This window comes from Lissotriton vulgaris, chromosome 2_1, assembly GCF_964263255.1.
Source record: "Lissotriton vulgaris chromosome 2_1, aLisVul1.2, whole genome shotgun sequence".
Taxonomy (NCBI): domain Eukaryota; kingdom Metazoa; phylum Chordata; class Amphibia; order Caudata; family Salamandridae; genus Lissotriton; species Lissotriton vulgaris.
Window position 1 is genome coordinate 913,429,274 of NC_141687.1, and position 22,368 is coordinate 913,451,641.

Genomic DNA, 22,368 nt, shown 5'->3' on the forward strand with positions numbered 1-22,368 from the left:
GACTATGAAGCCTGGTAAGATGCAAGACTGCTTGTCTTTCAGCGGTTCTAAATTAAATTAATTAAACAACTCATTAAGGATCCCTCAAAGGTGACCTACAGGTTAAGTGCGTAAAAGACTGATCACCCAACCAAGAAAACATTTCAATTATGCAACCTTTACAAAAGTCTTTCAAAGAAGACAATGTAAGGGAATGTGCTGTAAAACAATAAATACAAAGTCAGTAATGAGTATCCCCCTGGGAAAACTCTGCAGTGAATCCAACAATTAAAAGTCCAAAGGAAGGGAGTGGCCTGGCCGTAATAGAACATGGCCGCCACGTAAGAGAACTCCGTCAGGTAGAGAGTTGACCCGGCAATCCGTCACACATCCGGACCTGCTGACACAAACCAGATGACGGAATTAACGGCGGAAACCAGTGTGCTCTACCTGAGATGACTTCTGACTACTGAGCTCAGCCGGAACCTGAGTAATCAGAGTCAAGCGTAAGTAGGCTGCAGTGAGCATGGGCCCCCAGGAAGAACAAGGCATCTCAGCTGTGGAAGAGTGCAGCCTGGGAAGAGTGTGGAGATACCCTGCATTGGTGAGCCTTGCCGGCGAAGGCAGAACCGAGAGTTTGCTTGTCTCCACCACTCCGGAGACCACTAGAGGGCAGCTCCGGTGGAGAGGGCGGAGTCTGGGTGGCCTCAAGAGATGTGGCGCCGGAGAGGTGAATGAGGGCCTGATTGGGCTGTTTAGATAACCGCTCTCAGAACCTCTGGGATGTCGCAAAAGAGTGCGCTGTGCTGGAGACGAGGAGGAGAAGGGGAGGAGCAGCGCCAGGCATGCTTTCACACAGCCCGCGTGACCGCAGGGCCTGAGAGACCACGGACAGGTGGGGGCCTGCGGCGATCCCTGCCCCCTGTCCTGGGACGCAATTGCAATAGCCGCCCTTTCTCATATTCAATGGAACGAGGCCGGGATCAGGAACCAAAGGGTTCCTGGCTCCAGTGACACTCCTGAAACTGAGGCAGAAGAGAGTAATGACAAGACAATTAACAAAGGTGCCAGGGTAAACTTCAAGCTGGTAAACCACAGATAGAATTATAATGCGTCTTGTACAAGCTCGATTGCCTAAACTTAGTTAGTGTGGCTTAGGCAACCCCCACTAGCGCACTTAGTGAGAAAGTTAATGGGGTGACAGGATCTCTGCAAGTCGGGAAGTTGGGGATGAATTAGCTTATTGCCCAAGGTAGCAGGGATGAGGGAGGTGGGAAATAGTTGGGGAGCATGGGGTTTCAGTTTTAAGGTTCATTGTTTTAGATCTAGCACTCAAGTGAAATGGAAGAGGGTCATACACCAAGCAGTACAGGATTTAACAGGGACAGAGGGAGCTGTCAGAAAACAAACAGGGAGGATGGGAGATAGACTAGTCCTGCTCTGAAATGACACAAAATAACAGGAGGATAGATGTAAAGAAGATATGGTCCTGGACCATAAATGGCCTAAACAGTAGATTCAAGAGAACAGTAGTATTGCAATTCATCAAAAGGCACTCCCAGATGTTATTCTGCTACAAGAGTCACATCTCGGGCGCAATCGATGTAAGGCACTGAATCGCTTTGGCTACATACTGCAGCCACATTTAGGGTATACAACCAGGTCAAGGGGGGTGGGCATCCTATGCAAAGCCTCGCTTTCTCTTCAGGGGAATGAGGTGTAGATGGACTTACTTGGGAGATAAGCTGCACTAAGTGGCCATTGAGAGGGGAGACGGATTAGTCTCTGCTCGGTGTATGTCCAGCCGGGGCTCCAAACAACTACATTTGATATGCTGGGTGCAGACTTCCGGAACTTCGGAGGGGCGCTTGATTATTGGGGAGGATATGAACAACATAGTCTCTACGGAATTTGATACGATGGTGGGCCTTCTATGTGCAGGAAAACGGGCCCTTTGAGAGATTATATGGGGGCCCTGGGTCTCTGCAATATTTGAAGATGTCAGGACCAGAGAGCCAAATAGTACACAGACTTATCAGCAGCCCATGATAGCCTGTCCAGACAGGATTACATACTTACACCAGCGGGGTCCCTGGGAGACTTTGTTGAGGCTACGCATGTGGCCAGAGGGGTGTCGGACCATGCACCCGTTGAGGTAGCCCTGAAGTGCTCTAAAAGTGATTTTGATATACCCCCTAGGATAGACCCATGGCATCCCATGAACAAATAAATCTCAGCAGATACTAGGAGGGGTGATGACCACTTCTTCATCTACAATGAGGGCATGGTAAACTCTAGGGTTACGCTTTGGGAGGCATTTAAGATAGTGGTGTGGGGATCAGTGCAGGCTGTGATTGGGGCATCCAGGACCGAGGTAAAGCTTAAGGACATGGCTCTGGAGTCCGAGATATCCATTATAGAAGCTAGTATAGTGGAAGAAGGGGATACAGCAACTAATCTGAAGCACCACCTCCAATCAAGACAAAAACTGCTGACGGACAAACTGGAGGACAGTACGAGAACGCAAGCATTAGCAACCCGGCCCAAATTATATCATGTGGGCGACAAGGCCAGTAAGCTCCGAGCGTAGTTAGATAAAGAGAGAACAGTTAACAGATGGGTCCCAGAGATAATAGATGCAGAAGCGAGGCACCATCGGTCTGGGAAGTAGATAGCAGAAGCATTCACCACCAACGATGAGGAGCTATATACTCCAGAGACCAAAGAACAGAGGAGGAATGTACAGATTTCCTGCAGGACATACAATTAACAAAACTTTCTAACAAAAATATGTAAATGTTAGAGGGAGACCTGACTGTGGAGGAAATTGAGAACTTGACTCAATCCCTACAATCTGGGAAAGCAGCAGGTCTAAACGGCCTGCCGGTGGAAATCTTTAAATGTATAGAAAAGCAAATGATACTGGCTGGTTATGATAGAGGAGAGGAGGCGGGAGAGATGGGTTCCCTGCCCCGCGATCAGAGAACAGCTTTGATAGTAGTGATTCCTAAAGAGTGGAAACTGCCGACAACTTGCAGTTCATACAGGCAAATTTATTTACACAATTATGAGGTGAAGTTTTTGACTAAGATCTTGGTTACATGCTTAGGTAAAGTAATCACAACTCTGGTACACCCGGACCAATCGGAATTTAGGCCCTTTCAGGGCACTAGACTCAAACTTAGAAGACTGTTTGCGGTCCGCCATGCGACGAGCGGAGGTGAGACAGAACCTGCACTTCTTTTGTCTCTAGATGCCAGAATGGCTTTCAACAGAGTGAAATGGGATTATCTCTTTCTCCCCCATAACCACCAAAGCAATATCATTAATATACAGAAAAACAGAGGTCGGTTGTGGGAGTGCTGCCTGGCATTGACGTCGCCAAATGCGATGCAGTGCGCGAAACGAAATTCGTTTTATTTATTTTTATGTTTACCTGTAATCGCCAGAATCCATAGTTTACTACCCCCCACACTGCCCCTCCCCCTCCCCTCATCACTGCCCAGCAACACTCCCACGACCGACCCCTGCTGATACAGAAAGATAAAAAACAACTCTGCAGACATGCTTGGATAGCTGAGGATGTCATGGGAGGGCGATCCAAGTACATTAGGAGAGGAATAGTGGGGAAAGCAATACAGAGCCCAAGAGAGATAGCAATATTATCCAGATTACGGCTGGTCCGACTGAAAATCCTACACCTGTCATACTACTCTAAAAAGACAGTATATTGTATGGGTAGGAAAGCGACAGGGCAGTGCCATGAGGCTGCGACCAGGGCGGGACGTTCTATCATATATGGTGGGGTTGCCCAATCATACAAGGCTACTGGCAAGAGATAGGGAGGATCATGGCCAGAATGGTACGAAGTGAGGCCCCGATTCAAAGCAGGTGGTTTCCTAAATATCTCAAGTGAGGAAGCCTGGCCTAAATACAACAGTATCTGGCTTACTTTAGCGGCAATGGTGGCAAAACATAGCCAGATGCTGAGGGGTGCCCCCCCACAGGTAGTGGAATATAAATCTGACTTAGACTGGTGTAGCCTAGCTGAGAAAACACTATACCTGAGTTGGGGCTGTCCAAGGAAATGGCAGAAGGTTTGGGTACACTGGCAAGATGGGTTCTAGGTGGGTTGGGGATGGCTGATGCTTGGCCTCGACCTCTCTCCACCCAGAGGGTGCTTACCACACACAAAGCCAGTGTAGGGAGATTACAGGACACTAGAAGCATAGACGTTCTCGCATGGGGAGACGTAAGGCAGATACAACTGGAAAAGAGGCCTAGGATATTTTAATTTTTTTTGTAATGATGTCATGTTCTAAGTTCCAGGGGCAAAATTCTTTATATTTCCTCAATTATTGAATGCATCGTGGATTAAGGGCATTGTTAATAAAAAAGATGAATTAAAAAAGAACAGTCCAAAGGAAACTAACCTAATGGAGGAAAGTTCAGTCCTTTCTAAAAGGTAAGGGGTATTTAATCTGCCGAGAAGAAACAATAATACTAAATAAGCCTGCATGAATTGTAAAATGTTAAAGAATGTAATTGCAGTAAAAACGGGCAAAGAAACCATGTGTGTGCTTACTGATGTCCTTGCCGGTCTGACGCTTCAATAGTGAGTGACCATACTCCAGGCGCAAGCATTCTGTTGCATGAGCGTGCACGCTCATGTGTTAATCCTGCTCCCAAAATGGCCGTCAGCGTGTTGGCGGTCTATGCCGAATGTCGGAAACAGTCAAGGATAAGAGTGCGCATAGGTGCTGCTCATGAAAACACACTACTGTGTGTGACAAAGTTCATGAAGAGCCAGTCAGCGCTAATCAGTGGTCTGCCATGTGAAAGGACTAAGTTGACGATGTAGTTGTGAACTAAAAATCATGTTTCACTGATCCTGCAATGGGTGTAAGTGGAGATCTTCTTGATTAGGCACTTCTAAACTACAAAGTAAGTCTAGGTCATAAAGCGCACAACAGCGCTAATCTTCTATGTCCATTGGTGAATATGAAAGGATAGCGGGGTGGGGCTGCTTCTCAGAAAGCATTATAGTGTAGAGCAAGGCAGTGCATGAACACGCTAGTACTGATGTGAATTATGCAATTGGAGTACTCCAAAGCACTGCTGTTGGGGACACATATGTGTGCACAACCTGAATGGAGTGCATAGAAGCATTGTTGGTGATAATGTATATATAAATACAGGCGTGCCACAATTTGAGTATACAATGGCAGAAAAACGACATGTGCTTAACCACAGGTCAGGTATTTCGATATAATTCACACGGGGCTTGTTCTTTCAAAAGGATTACAAATAATGAGCATGCTAAGAATATACATTACAGTCTTCACCCATATAATCCACATTGACATGGTACAAGGGTGGTTATCCATCAATAAAATCAATCATAAACAGGGTCTACATGGTGCCTTTAGCGAAAAAAGTACAACAAAAATAAAACTAGACCTTGTACACTCAAGTTGTTTAAGATAAAACCACAACAGTATGAAGAGAGACATCCTAGGGCAGAGTTCTGCAAACTTTTTTGCTCTGAGCCCCCCTAAGCAAAATGTTTTGAAGTTGGGCCCCCCTCCAAAGCTATACGGCGAGGAGGGGGAGGGATGTACAGTTTGAATACCTTTGCCCTTGGGCAATATGCTACCTGCACAATCATATGTGACCTATAGTTCACGTGGACACAGTAGTGCACCTAGGAATAAAAGTGATGTATCAGCCAGTACTTATAGTGTCTACTTGTTTTGTGATTTCTTCAAATTCATTCAACCCACTGATCACAGTATCTAATAAATAAATCGATTTGCATTCACGCATATTGATGGCATTGGAAATGTCTTCAACCCTAGGAATGGATGTTAGTTTCTCAATCAAAAACCATCTGAGACTTTCTGCAGAGTGGTTGAGCACTGTGAAGTGCTCGACCAAGGGACACCCTGGACCTTGAAATAAATCCTGCTGCTATGCTGCATGATTCTCACCTTCACTCTCTGACGCTTTTGCCCTTTGTACGATTGGTCGCAAGGACATTGGATGGCATAGATCACATCCGTAGTATCTCATTTGATGTGGCTTTTAAGGGAAAATCTGTGGACGTGTCTGAAATCTTTATTCTTAAGTGTGAGTGCACACGCTTTGAAATGTTCACAGCTAAAGTGACCCAAAATTTGTGGTATTATCCAGTGAGATGGTAAATCTACATGGATAGGTAATTTCAAAAGGGCCCTATCTACATGATACCTTATACTTTTATCCTTTTTGAAGGCATACTCAGGCTTGTCGTTGAGTCCCACATCATAGGAGACTAAACCCCAGTGTTACTTGATGATTTTTTGATGGCATTATTCGTGGGGCAGAAAGTGGTGACACAAATCATTCTCTGTTGGGAAGGATCAATGCTTTGCTTCGGCTCTTAAAGGGTTTCATGGTGTCAATACCGCACTCTCTTCCTTGTGCGCTTGAGTAACCCTTTGGAGTAACCCTGTTCCTGTAATTTCTTGATCAGGATGTCCAATGTTTTGCTACGTAAACACAGTTCATCCTGAAATTGCCCGTAGCGAAGATTATCACTGAGATTTCTGGAGTGGTGGCTAGAGTATCTCAACAAGATGTTTCACTCAGTTTCTTTTCTATATAGTGTAGTGTAGAGTTTCTCTTCAATTACTCTAATGGAGATGTCTAAGAAGTTGATCTCTTGTCGACTGCACGTAAGTGAGAATTTTAAAGCCTCTGAACTCCCATTGAGCCATTTATGGAAACTTTCAAGTTCAGTTACACTACCTGTCCTGATAAGCAGAACGTGATCTATATACCTCCTCAAAACAGTAATGTTGGAAAAGAATGGATTGTGGATTTGATTGATGGCCTCTGTTGTACAATGTTAATGAGGACTATCTGGTATGCTCACTATTTGTAATCCTACTGCAAGGACAAGCCCTATGTGAATTTTATCTAAATACCTGACTTGTGGTTAAGCACACTTGGTTTTTCTGCTGCTGTATACACTAATTCTTGCACACCTTCGCTTTGATACATTGTCACCACCAGCGTCTTGGTGTGCTCCATTCATGGAGCTCACACTCACATGTGACCCCTGGAGCAGCACCTTTGCGTACTCCAATTACGTATTTCACATCAGTACTTGAGCTTTCGTGCACTGCCTTGCTCTACAAAATAAAGGTTTCTGAGGAGCAGTGCCACTGTGTGCTCCAATCACATTCCACAGTGGACATAGATGATTAGCACTATTGCGCGCTTTATGAACAAGATTTGCTTCGGATTTTACAAGTGCCTAATCAAGAGTCTTAGCACTTACCCACATTGGCGGATCAGTGCACACCAAAACATGACTTTTAGTGGACAACTGCATCAAGTCAACTTTGTCCTTTCAAATGGCAGAAAGACGCTTAGGGGGCCATTATGATGTTGTGCGAATGGCCACAGCCTGGCCAGCTGTGGCGGGCGGTGGCGATCCGCACGCCATCACAACACAATTTACCCCTGCCATATTACTATGGCGGGGGTACCGCTGCGGACAGGAAGTACGTCTGCCGCTATTCCACCGGTCGGATTGCTGACAGGGCAGAAAAGGCTCACAATATAGTGGGGGTGCTTTGCAGGCACCGCCATCCATATTAGTATGTCTGCGGTGGGTATGCCTTCCAATTGCGGAGACACCACCATGGAAAGGCATACCGTAAATGACTTTGGGGGCCCCCGGGAGGCATAGGGGGTGGGTTGCTGCACTTGGGGGGTACCTATGGTACCCCCTTCATTGCCACGCTCAAGGCGGCAGTCACCGCGCAGTGCCTGTCACATTGTGCCTGTCAATACAGTGCATGCAAATTCAACATTGCAGCCGTTGCTGCTTACAGCACTGCTCGCCACAATGTCGAAGATGCAGGATGCGACTGCCAGGGTGGCGGTCGCATCCGAATTGGCCTAGCGGGAACGCTGCACCTCTGGCGGTCAGTCCTGTTTTCCATTACGGTCGTGGGCGGACAAAGTCTGCCTGCCAACGTAATGGGGCCCTATGTGTTGATGGACCCTTCACGATCTTTGTCACAGACAGTAGTGCCTTTATCACTAGGAGTACCATTGCTTGCTTTTATCCCCGAGTGTTTCCGATGTTTAGCATAGACTACAGACACTCTAGATGACCATTTTGGGAGTAGGATAAACACGCGAGGGTGTATGCCCTTCACAACGAGGATGTATCCGCTTATGTGTCGGCCTTCATCTGGAGTCTGGTCACTCGCTATAGAAGCGCCAGAGCAGCCAGGGCATCGGTAAGCACACATATGGCTTTCTTTGCCCGTTGTTACTGCAATTCGATTCTTTAACATTTTACAATTGATGCAGGCTTATTTAGCATTATTATTTCTTCTCAGCAGATTGCATGCCCATTAGCTTTTGGAAAGGTCTCAACTTCACTCCATTAGCTGACTTTTCTCTGGTCTTTTAATTGGTGGATTTACTGTAGAGTTTTAGCAGAGGAATACTCATTATTGACTTCTCATTTATTGTTTTACAGCCCATTCCCTTACATTGAGTGGTTTGAACGACTTTTGTCAAGGCCGCATAATTGAATTGTTGTCTCTGGTGAGTGCCTGGTTCTTTACACACTTAAATTTCAGGTCACTTTTGATGGACCCTTATTGATTGTTTATAATAATTTCATTTAGAACCCCTGAAAGACAAGCACACTTGCTGTCTTACAAGCATTCATAGGCCATCCAATTGGAGGTTCTTGTTCATGCGACTCAAGGTCAGTTTTTGCATGAAACACAGCTTACAGAAAACACACCGGCCTTTCATCTTTCTAAACACACCATGGGGGCATATGTACGAAGAAGTGGCAGAGAGGGACATTAGCCGTCATGGCTTAACGCCTCACTCTGCCACTTCTGAAACACAAGGCTGCACCATATTTACAACGATAGGGTGCAACCTTGCTTTTTTCCCTGCGCCGGCGCTACACTTTCAGTGTAGCACCAATGCAGGCATCCTTGCACCATAGTGCAATGGTGTCTGCTTGCAGGGTAGGATTGTTTATGTGTAGGAATGTCCCCCTTCCTGCACATAAACAATCTTAAAATGCCATTTTGTCACTTTTATGTGTGCTGCTTCATGCAGCACACATGAAAGTCACAAAATTGCATTTTCTTTTTTACAGACTGTGTATGTACAGAAAGGGGGCCTTCCTAACATACCAAATCCATGGCAGTTTGCTTTTTCATGTGTGCTGCTCAAGGCAGCACACATGGAAAAAGCATTTCTTCTCGTATCGCCAAGTAAAGACCAGGTTTTCCTTGGTCTTAATTTTGGCACGGCCTCCTATGTACATAGGGGGCAGCGTCAAAATCAATGGGTATTGCAGTGGAGTGCCCAAGGCTACACCCACTGCCCACCAATTTCACACTAAACATAGCGTAAAAGGGGGCCTTATTTACAAGGCTTAATGCTGCCTTGTAAATAAGGCAAAGCCCCAATTGCCACCACGTCAGAAAAAGTGATGTTGTGGTGCTGATAGGGCCTTGTAGATATGCCCCCATGTCCTTTCCTCACAGGTTGCTCTACTTCCTCATGTTCTGATGAAGACCCTCTAAGATGGTTTCATACTTCCACTAACATCTGGGTCGACGGTATTCATTGTCTGCACCAAGCAATAATCCTCCTTAGATTTCTAAGGAGCCTCTAGAACTCCCCCTGGATGAGGATTGTTTCATTTTGTCTTGGGCAGTCAGCCAACAGGCTGCTGTAGTACTGCTCCGCATTTTGTATATCATTTTACATGTACAGTCACTTTATCCCTCCCATGTTCCCCTCGCATGAGCACTTGTGTCACTTTGTTTCCACCTTTTGGATCAACTTTTAATCCGTAGTGCATATACATTTTTATGTAGTTATGCTTACAAACAAGCAAAATAATTCATGCATTTTTGTGAGTAATTGATTTTCCTTGGTTGTGTTTTCTTTCTTATCCAGTGTTCCTGTTGATTAATTCTCCATTTGATTATGTATGCAAGTGCCCACAGACAGAATTTGTGTTGTTTATTTTAATCGATACCCAGATCCTCACGTTCATTGGTATACCACATTAGTAAGTAATGACAGCTGGTTGTCTGGGCCACGCACTGAGCTGAGGATAGTTTTAGAAGACTTCTTCCTTCCTTCGGTAAAAAGTTAAGGACTCTCTCAATGATCTCCTCAGCCATTTTAGGAACATACAGGACAAATACAACGGTATGATCGAGGTGGATAGTATTCAACTGGACGAGGAATGCTGGTTCTAGCACTTCTGATATGTAATTTCCTGTTTGTGATAACCAACACATTCGCCTGCCAGGCAGATCTATCTAGAGGGGGCAAAGGAACTATGTAAAAGTGATAAAAAAGGAAAAAGAGAAAAAAAGGCACAGCATTCCTGAGGTCAAGAATTTGTGACACCAAACACCACATTTCAGTACAGTAAAACAGTGTTATGTTATGTTAGTGCTATTTGTATTGCGCAACAGATATGTCCGTATAAAGTGAAAACTAATGCATAATGAAGATATATTCTTGCATGTAGCTCCTTTCTTCTATTCTAAAGCAATTGTTCCTCAAAATGAAGGGCAAGGTCAAATAACATTCACTAACCCAGTGAATAAAATTCGTTTGGTTTGGACTTGCATTGTTATGTGGCTAGATTGTGAGTAAATGGTTGATGGGAATTAGGGGTTCGTGTGATGATGTGTGTGATGGACTCGCGTTTTTGATTCTCTAACCCCCATACCTTGGCAGATGTGTTTAATGGCAGTGTACTCTCTTAGCTTATGTGTAGCCCACTTAATTTGAAATGATTACTTTCTTTGTAATATGTTGTGTTACTGAGTGTTGTGATTTATTATTATTTAATGATATTGATACCTCTCGAGATGTAACCATTTAATAGATGAGATATGTGTGATTTGAGATTTTGCATTTATCTGATTGTTGTTTTCAATCTGTGCTGGTAGTATTATTCCATTCCTTATTCCCTAAGTGATTCTCTTGCTGTGAATGTGAGCGACTAAGGGCCTGATTTAGCATTTGACGGACAGTACTCTAACCCTCAGGTTGGCGGAGGACAATACCTTTGCCAACCTGATGGACTACGGACCATCAGATTTATAGATGACTGCCAGTCGAGCAGTACTCACTGTACATTGGACGGACCTGCTGTGACATATGTTTTTTTCAATGTGCAAAATATTTAGTTGATGCCGTTGTCATTATTGACAAACATTTACCAAACTGGGGTTTCTTTCAGAAACAGCAACACACTAATGACCCTAAACCCTGTGAGATTATTCTCATGTTCTTATTGTTTTCAGTACCTCAGCTCCAGGCTTTCCTGATGTTGACAATAGGAATAAATACATCAACAAAATGTTCCATCGACGGAGGTGGCAATGGCTTCATAAGTGGAAAAAATGAAGGTCCGCACATTTGTAAATGAGAAGGTGGACCAAGGGTTCTCCATCACATTTTCGACGCAGCACCATATCTGGCAAACTCTAAATTGAACTGTATGACTAACAGGCTAGTGGAGATTTAAGCCTGTTTGGACCTGATTCATGAAGCCATTTCCAGTTACAACTATAGTAAATGTGGCTGTAACGTTTGTGAATTGCAACTGACTTACTCTTTTGTAGGTGTATTTTAAATTAGCACCTGCCTCCCGGTGCCCTGACTTACTTCTCAATGACTCCTCTCAGTATGATTTGTAAGGTATTACGACACTTGTAAATGCATTTATTAATTAGCCCCACTGTATTGACTATAAAAATACTAGACATCTCATTGGTACCAGCGGTATCTTTGCAAAACAGTCTAAATATATAAATTCACCCCACCCCTAATCGGGATTTAAATGAAACATAAACAGCACCTATGGTAGAAATCGCAATACAGAAAACATGAAGTGCATTTGCTGTGATGAAAACATCAATCTGTAACATAAAATGCAGCAGGAGAACAATTGAAGCCAAGTTGCAAAAGCATTGAGAGGTAAAACATGTCAGGAGTTCTGTTGAATTAACACATAAAAATCCCTACAGCAGAAACCATAAGATGGATACCTTCATTAGCCAAGAGAACTTAGGAACGATATGGAAAGAAAATTGATAACATTTCCCATAAATAAAACAACATGGAGACTTGGAAAATGCAGGGTCCGACGCGTATAAATACCAGCCACATAATTAACTTGTAAGAAAAGGTTCCCGCATACTCACAAATGCGTGGATTTAGGGATGTTCCATCCATAGTATCCTTTATTTCAGTCTCATTTAATGTCCACGAGCGTGTGTGTGTGTCCACGTCTGAGTACTCCCGTGTACGGCCTTATTGCTTGGATGCTAAGGTGTGTGTGACTTAATGCTTGATTGTTTTTTCAGTAACCTCTTCCTACACAGTTTTAACCTGACAAAATTGCTTTTCCCCTAGGTCCTGTTATGGGAATGTCAAGTGTGCCACAGAATGAAATCCGACATTTCAACAACTCTGAAGGCGAAGCGGTCAGATGAGGCCTGTCTGAGCAGAGAAAACACATGCTGTGAAACCAGCTCTAGTCTTTCAAAGAAGTGTTCAGCTTCATAGATTACCAAGATGTATGAAGTGTTTGGTGATATCAAGTCTAGCAGGGTTAACCCAGCTATTATTCCTTGTAAGTTTGTTACAAGTACCATTGAGCTGGGTGGCAATAATGTCTCAGGGGGGATGCCACTCTACCGCGATAGAGTAGTAATTTTTCAGCCAGGTTCAGTTCAGGCAATTTAATAAATGTACTCCGGGAACCCTTCATTTGGGGTTCAATATGTAACAGAGGAAAAATGGTTCCATCTTGGGGTGGGGGGGAAGGGTGAGGGGCTGAGGGGGTGGGGCGTCTGAGCAGGGGCGGCTCTAGGCTCATGGTGGCACTGGGCAGGGAGAGTAGGTAGGGGGCCTCGGAAGAGGGGGTCCGGGCGGGGCGGAGCGCGGAGGCCAGTGAAAAGGGGGCGGGGGGGGGTCAGGGTGTTTGGAAGTGGAACAGAGCCGGAGGCTGCCAAATCCCTGCCAGGGGCCGCCACGCAAATATGTATCCATCCTCAGAGGATTATTATATTAAGGATATTTATTGGCGTGGTGGCCCCTGGGGTTTGGTGGCCCTGTGCAGGTGCACAGCTTGCACATGCCTAAGGCCGGCCCTGGTCTGAGCTTTAAAAGCAAAGTCTGACATTCATCTTGTGTATTTAAAAAAAAAGTGTGATGCAGCAGAAATTGGCAACAAGGACATATGTGACAGTAAATCTGGTCTAGATAACATAATTGATCACGAAGAGTTTGCATTTTAAGATATTTTGAAGAGTAAATACACCTGCTGCAGAGATCATTGCATGCTCAGCAATTTTGAGGGGATTATAATAACGGTATAATAACTCCAGTGGTTAACACAGTTCTGGGAGAGTTCTTTGTTTTGCCTAGTCACAGTTTTGACTTATAAAGTAGCTTAAAGGCTTAATATGGCGGCTGCCAAACAAATCCTGTAACATGCAGATCACACATTTGTATTATATATGGATAGGTAATTTGGCTGCTGCTTTTGACACTGAGATTAATTTCTTACCTCCAGTTCATAAGTTGCAAACCTTTTAATATAGCACAGTAATCTATATGCTGGCATCAAGGAGCTGAATGCAAACTGTAAGGCATTGTGTTTAGATCCTTATTGTCTGTTTCTCAATCTGTTGTTATTCTAGGATTGAAAAGAAGGGTACTTTTGGGAAGTAAAAATGTATTTTTTAGTGCAGACGGTCACAAACCTTGTGTTTCTCCCGCCCATTCACTCTTAACATATATTACCCACAAGTACACATTGCGCTGGCGGCCCCCGCAGGGCAGCATCTGCAGCACGTGCCAGCCGCAGACGGCATGGATCAGGGGCAGGGGGGTGGGAGATCAAGGGGAATGTAAAAAAATAAAAGCCACATCCCTTATCACCACGTACCACGTATCTGCTCTATCTCTCATCCCTGTCAGAACAGGAACCGGAAAGCACACCCCGGCGCCCCTGACCAATCACAACACTGCAATGCACCATGGTTCAGTGATCAGATGGGGACTGTGGACCTGGGCTGGTTCTCCACCCAGGCTATAATGCAGCCTGGATGGAAAACATGGAAAGTGCCCATGTCTCTCTGATGAAGGGTTTTTAGTAAAAGGGATGATAGCCGCACTGCTGTGTGATGTAAATGTAAGTGCATCCCAAAGGTCAGAAGGTGCTTCTAGGGGAGGGGATGAGCCCTACAACCTCTCAGTGCTGTGTGGGGACTGGCCCTCACAGATACTAAATTACATCTAAACCTAGGGACACTTCAAAGTAAATCTAGAGTATGTATATTTACAACAAAATGAACAGTTTCACTGGAAAAAAATACATAAACATATAGGTGAGATGTTGCTTTGTCTTCAACTCGAGTTTCATTAAGCAAAAACAGACGCCAGCCGACACGTGTTTGACGCATGTGGAAATAGTTCAGCGACTTCTTCAGGGCTGGGAATGATACAAGGGATATATATGACATATATGTATTCTGAATAAAAAGACAAATAGGGTGAACAGACAGATCCATACTACTTCGTGACTTTCAACTGAACAGTGGAAACCCTAATTACCCAGAGATTATGTGGTGACATTCCAGGTTTGTACGACTGACACATGGCAAGTCAATGTGTTAGATTTAAAAAAAAAAAACACAGACCCTTATAAGTGACAAAAGCCGTAGTGCCTACGCAAGTCCTAAAGATTACATGGTAAGTGCCAATGACTGTTTGACTGTCCCGAGGGCTGGCCAAAGCATCATGCACACTTCAGTGTGCCCACCACTCCTCCCCAGCCCTTCTCTGATAGTAGAGCAGCCTCGCCGACCTGTCTGGTCGCAAAGCATCTGGAGCAAATAAAATAATAATAGCATTCAGTTATTATCATCTTATTTTTCCTTTAGTCACACTTCTTAAAAGCAGTGGGGTGACGCTCCTCCCCCTTAGTGCAGATGCCGATACTAGCACGTGCTACACGTGTTCATAGAAATGGCGCATCATAGAAGTGTTGTAAATGTCTCACCTTATTCACAAACCCAGATGAAGGACTCAAGAATAGGGGGAGACAAGTCATTAATTTTCCTTTTTCTGTGACTCTAGACAAATCAAACTGCTAATGCTTTTAGTAAATAAGACCTTTTAGCATTCATGTTTTTGAAGTATTAATGTTAAATGTTAGACTTGGCACCATTGGCATGGGCCTCCCTTCCATTTTTTTGGTGTTGCCTCCTGTGTTTCTGGTGTGTGTTGGACTCTGTTTTGCTGGTGTAGATGCTTTGGACACTTTGCTGTTCAGTGCCAAAGTGCAAGTGCTCCTTTTGTAAATTGTTGCTCTGTATTAGTGATTCCATGATTGGCATATTTGATTTACTTGTCAGACCCTAGTATAGTGCACTGTGTGTACCCAGGGCCTGTATATCAAATACTGCTAGTGGGCTGCAGCACTGATTGTGCCACCCACAGAAGCAGCTTGAAAAATGTAACTCTGGCCTGCCATTGCAGAGTCTGTGTGGACTCTGGGACTGCTGTGTCAACTTGGCAGGGGCACATATTTGCCAGTCCCTAAACCTTCCCTTTTCAACATATTAGTCACCACTAAAGTAGGCCCAAGGTACTCCTATGGGTGGGGTGCATTGTATATGAAAGGTAGGACATGCCCCGATGTGTGTGGCATGTCCTAAGAGTGAAAAACTATTGCAAGGCTACCTGTTCCCATAGGACAGAATGGTGAGTTTATTTATAACACCTTTTAAACATAACTGGCCCTGGGAACCAGGTAGAAAAATAAAGTTTAGTAGGCCTGAACTCAGAATGTTAAAATGCATTTTTTAGTAATGGTGATTTTTAAATTCTGTTTGAAAATACCACTTTTAGAAAGTATGTATTTTCTTGCCTAATCACCCAGGGTGCCTCTGCTAGGTTTGTGTAATGCATGCCTGGGTTTGGATGACAGGGACTGGACAGGGTCAGTGGCTCCAGGAGTCTAATGAGTCAGGGCTGGGCTGAACAGACCTGGGCTGCATTTAGAGTAGGCAGAGGAGATTTCCTTTCACCTAAATGGCCCTGGTCTGCCTTCAACAACGCTGTCTCCACCTCATGCCAGGAAGCTGCATCAGTGAGGACAGAACTGGTTTTGGCTGGGTACAGACACTCTCTGCCTTCAGAGAACAAAGCATTTTTGTGTATAAAAAGAGGGTTCCAGACCCAAGACTTTTACATCACTTCCGGGAAATCAAGGAGAACGTTCGCCAAGGAGAACAGCTGAATAAGCTGAGAAGGAATACTGCCCCAGTGTTGTTTGCTGTCTGAGGTTGGCCTGCAGTGGCTGCTTTAGCCAAGGAAAGGAGAAAAGGACTTTACTGTTTGCTGTCATCTTGAGGAAAATATCCAAGGGCTTTAAACTGAGCATGCCTCCTGTTCTGAAGTCTCAGGGACACAAAGACATCACCACCAGCTCCCCAGAACTGCCCTGTTGGGAGTTCTGACCTGCAAGAGGTGCTTGCTGTTGTTTTTGGCCACTAGAGAACTGTTTTCCACACGGAGCTGGAAAATCAACGCAACGTGGAAGAAGCAAAATGTATCCGCACCTGTTCCTCGATGCATCGCAGAAGAAACCATTGCAGCACCTGTCATGGTTCAAGAAATCCCAGCATCAAGTGCTCCAATCTCCGAAGTCAAAGACGGATGCAGCGATTTCGACGCTAGGGCTGCAGTGTGGTTGCAAAAGTTCACGCATCGTACCGGATCATCTCATCGCATTGAGGTGCCAAGTTTCTCCAGTAAGGAACAGAAGTCTCAACTCCACTGTGTGCAAGTAAGGAACTGATGCATCACCGCCCCCGGAGCAAGGAACCGGCGCGTCACCTTCCCTGAGTGTAAGGAACCGACGCATCACCTTCCCTGTGCCCCATTCTGTTAGTTTGCGTGACACATCCAAGGTACTTTCTGTGAAAAGTGTTGCAACTGCAATTTTGCTTGAACTGAACTATTTCTACCATCTGAAAGTCATATTTTTTATTACTGTATTGTGGATTTTTGTTGTTTGGTCTTAGATAAAGATTGCTTTTTTTCTCAACTGGTGTGGTGTCCACTTGTGTGTTTTCACAGAATTACTGTATGTGTTCACAAATGCTTTACACACTGCCTCTGAGATAAGCCTGTCTGCTCATGCCAAGCTACCAAAGGGGGTGAGCAGGGGTTATTTTAGGAGGGTATCCCCCTTACCCTGACTAGAAGCAAGGGTCCCTATTTTGACAAAGGTGCAAACCATTGCCTACTATAGACCCCCCATTTCTAACATTAACTCATTATCCGGAGATGATTTTATGTCCATCTGAAAGGTTGTCTCTGATGATGCCATTAAAGGAGCCCAAGTCTAGAATCATCTGTGGGTTCTCTGGAAAGGTGGGTCATATCCCACGTACAGTGCCCAAAATGCTTGCAAAGTGCAAGAACTGTCTGTTATCTACTCAGTAAAGGGTCCCCATCTCCCACAAAGTTATGAAAGTACTTTTCATATACAGATCACATGCCGTCCTGCAACCCCCATGACCCAACCCTCAACGTTCCTGGACTCACGATTATGCAAGAAAAGACGTAGCTGCTAAAGCCAAAGAAGAGGGCCATATGGCACTCTTTTAATAACTTTATGAACCACCATATCCCATGCTCTCGCCACACTCGCAATGCAAAAAGAGGTGCCCGGTGGCAAATCCCTGCCACATATCAGTAACTGGAGGAGCTGAACAGTACCCATGGTCTCTGACATCAAGCTTCGTTCCCAATTAAGTTCAGTATCACAGTGTTGCATATTGTAGGAGACCTGATAGATGGTACAAGTGTAGTTCTGGAAGCGCCAGCCAACCCTCACCTATTGTCAGCTTCAGCACATCCAAAGGTGCCCTGCACATCCTCTTCCACCATACCGGATCCACCAGTAAATTATCTATTTTTTTTAACATAGCTGAGGTCTGTGTGCAAAAAGAGTTCTGCATCTAATATAGGCAATGGGGGAGGAGAATGATTTTGCATAGAGGCATCCTACTCATGACCAACAGTGGCAGCGTGTTCCAAAATCAGATTGAAGGCTCTAGGCCCTCCAACTCTTTACCCATGTTGATGGCATACTGCCGGCGACTATCGTGGATAAGCTGAAGTCCAAGATACCGAAAACTGTGTGCTTCCCATGCCATTGCCACATTTGGAAAATGCACCACCTCTGTACCCGCCAACACGGCCATGGAAAAAAGCACTGTCTTTTAGCGGTTAATGTGTAACCCGGATGATGCAACAAAATGCCCTAATAGCTGCAGCAGGAGCGGAAAGTATAACTGGTTCCTTAACATATTCCAGTTGGAACGCTTCCTTCCGACAGGTGTTCTCAGAGGTAAATCATGAGTGGCTCCATCACAAGCACGAACAACAATGGAGACAATGGGTAGTGCTCTTGTTTACCCTTTCTATACTGAAGGCCTCAGACACAACAGACCCCAGTCACATTCTCACTGTAGGCAGGGTATAAAGCAGCCAAACCCATGACAAATACTCGTCCCCAAGCCCAAATGCACAAGGACCTCGCACCGGAATGACTATGCAAGGGTATCAAAAGCCTTTTCTATCTCCAATGACACCAAGACGGCCTCAAAGGCGGACTCCCGCATTTGTGCATTATATGAGATAACCTTCTGAGGATCATGTGCGAGCCCCTCCCCGGGAAAAAAAACACACTTGTCATCCCCCACCAAATGCATGATAACCATCCCCAGTCATAACGCTAGAACTTTTTCACATCTACAGTCAGCATGGACAGGGGTCTGTGGGACCCCGGATCTACAGGGTCCTTGCCCAGCTTAAGGAGCATGAGTATAATTACTTCTTGCATACGCAGTGGCAGCAAATCCCTGTCATGGGCTTCCAGGAGCGTTTTCTCCTGATAGTACTCAACCAGAAGCCTGTTGGACCCCTGATATATTCCCCTAGCCATCTCACGAGGCGCATTCTTCAGGTCTTCTAGTCTTATATATGTAAATATGCGGGTAGGCGTCAGGAGGGGTAGGTGCAGAGAACCAGCACACCAAGGGAAATTCCCGTTAAGGTGCGGCTTACCCTTTGCTCTAGCCCAAGGACCATTTATCCTCCTTTTTTTAAGTTTCCTCAGGAATGGTTCAACTATTTAGTTGCGGCCTCACTGTAGTGTGGAGTGGAATGTTTCACAGTCTTGGCCAGCCCTGAGTTAACTATGGTTTTTACCCCTACACTGACTTGAACAATCACAGTACGGCTTGTTTTTAAGCTGCATGGATCTTTGTGAGCAAGGAGCCGTGAAACATGTTGACTCTTAAAGTTATTATTACAGTTACTTGGGCACATTATGCCCATTGGAGTAACGCACAACCTTCGGTTATTTATTCTGACAAGGGTACCCTCCCAATAAATGCACTGATTCCAGGTACCCGTTAGCCAGTTTTAACTAAGTCCTTACACACACTTTGACCCTTCACATAGGATTCCCCCCAACCCCACACACCACACTCATCTGATGGCTGTTCCAAATAGATCTCCGCTAAAATGAACCTTCGAGGGAAACCCATAGGGCATTGCAGAGCTGGTCTGACAAGGAGCAAACGCCCGATGATGAAGCATGACATCCTTTGAGGTGTGTTAGGGCAACAAGAGACAAGACATATGCTTGCCTCTGACCAGGGGGTTCTAGGATTTCCAAATTGTTCATAATTTTTCCTTCTTTTTCGTTTTTTTTTCTTCTTTCTCCTCTGGTGGGTGGGTGACCATTGGCAACCCCTCCTACAGAACAGTGACCCCCCATTTTGGTTTGATGACAAGCATTAGGAGCAAGGGCACTGGACCATAATTAGCTCGTGGTCGCCCCCTCTATCTTGTTGAGACACATCTAGTGTTATAACCTCACCCAGTCCCTCCGCCTGCACCGTTGTTAAATGTGGCGTTGTCACCTATGTCAGGAAGTCGGCATCCGACGAGTGCATCTCTAGTGTAGGAGCAGTATATATTTCGGCAAGGTGAGCTCGCAACAGCTGCACCACAGCCATCTAGCCCTTACCATCACACCATCAGGTGTCCTAAGAGTTAATATTGTAGGTGGAGGGCGCTCCATCTTAAGAAACCATGGGGGCATGCACCCCAACCTATCCCCTTCCCTATGTAGCCACTGGTGATAGTCCTTGCAAACATGGCAGTCCAGCCTCTCCCAGATCATCACCACAGCTCTATGTGCTGCAGTCAGTGCTACCTCATCTCCCTCCCATCCCTGCATTCATCACTGCAGTGCAGCAAACTGTACTTCCTTCTGTCCTGGTTCCCGCTCCAACTTGCTCCTGATGCCATATGTTTTTCCCATGCTCGCCCCTCTGATGATCCCATTCAGTGCCTCCATTCCATCCCTTGCGCATTGCCTGTACCCCAGTTGGTTTCAAAGAAACCCCTGGTACTTCCTGCATATCAATGGAATTTTCAGGATCTCCTAGAGCCCCAGGCCTGAATCTCCACAAAGGAACAGCAGGGCGCCGCCCGCACACTCCAAGAGGAGAAGTGCGTGATCAGAGAGGATCCGCACCTGATAAAGATACCTTCACGATATCCAGGACTCACTCACCAGCAACAAGGAATCTATCTAGTCTACTCTCAGTACCATGTGTTGGAGAGTAATAGGAATGTTCCTGCACAGAGGGTTGAAGCTCCCGACACACATCCACAAACTGCAGCTGGTGCATAACCCCCCAATCCAGCTTTCATGTGGGTCTTCGTACCCTGTTGCAGCGGGCGTCTATCCAACAGGCCATCTAACATGCAACTGAAATCCCCCGCCCATATAATTGAAGAGCCTATGTAGGGCAGCATGACATCCCTCTATGCACCAAAAAATCCACCATCATCAACATTGGGTGCATATACGTTTCTGAGACACACCTCATGACCATCTAGAGTACCAGGTAACAAAATATAGCACCCATCTGCATCTACAGATCGCCCCATCAACTGTAAGGGGACCCTGTGCCACCCAAATGGGCACCCCCAAGCATATGACAAATAGGTAGCAGAGTAAAGTTGCCCTCGTCATTTTTATTACATTTTTGGGCTTCTGCCTCCATGAGGTGCGTCTCCTGAAGGAAGGCAATTCTAACCCTCAACCATCTAAGGTATGTGTGAGACTGGTATCTCTTAGCAGTCCCCATATGTTCGAAGACAGCAATTGCATTGCGTAAGCCATTATACAACAACTCTGCATGCATCCTCTCTCCACACTCTGCCACCTGCCACCCTGCCTACCCTTCCCACCCACCCACCCCACCTTTCCTTAAAATATATTGCTGCAATTAACAACAGGAAACACTGTGTCTGAACCAGAAGAACCGCCTGTCCCCCCACCACTCTGGGTCTGTCCATGAATCTCAACCAACCCCCCCAACGAGTCCACCATGCCGCTCAAATGTCTGAGTCTAGTGGGACTATTCATGGACGCCACCTAATAACAAGCATGCTAAGTAAATAGACTGCTAAGGGAAATAACCCTCCTCCGGTCGCCGCCCTCCTCCTATGTGTCCGAGCATCTCACCCTCCCTGGTCCCAAGTGTGCGTGCTCAACAGCTAAACATTATAAGCAACTGACCTATTGATCAACAATAACCAAAAACAAAAAAACAATAATAGACTAAGAAAGAAAGAAAGAAAGAAAGGGCTAATGTGAGGGGGTGGCAACAGTGTAGCACGTCCAGTCCCCTTCAAAAGTAGCTACCCCAGTGCATCCATCCCAATGGCAATCATTACCAAACGGAGGATATAGCAGCTTCATGCAAGTAAGAAATAGTCTCACATCCAGCCCAACACAATTGCATTTTATGGCTGAGAATGTCGCAAGTTGCCACATTGAAGCCTTGGCCAGTGTAAGCACCCCACTCAAGGCAGGGTAAATATCTTACTGAATGCAGGTGGTGCAGACCTTCATCCACAAACCCTATGTGCTCATCAACTTCGCACCCCTCAAATATCCGTGGTGTCCAGCGGTGTACCTTGAGCCTTCTCCTGCATCTCTTAACCAGCACTGGAAGACGCCGCTGATGTGACGGTCTCAACCAATGGGCTAGCCTCTGCCCTCAAAGGAGATGGTGCCATCAGTCCTCACCATCACCCTGTTGCCAGATCGCGACCTTCTTCTCTGTCTACTTCTTTCTGTGGTTGCATACCCAAAGGCTGTTGTGTCCCAGTCTTGTTGCAGCTCTGCACTGCAGCCATCGCCTGCATCCG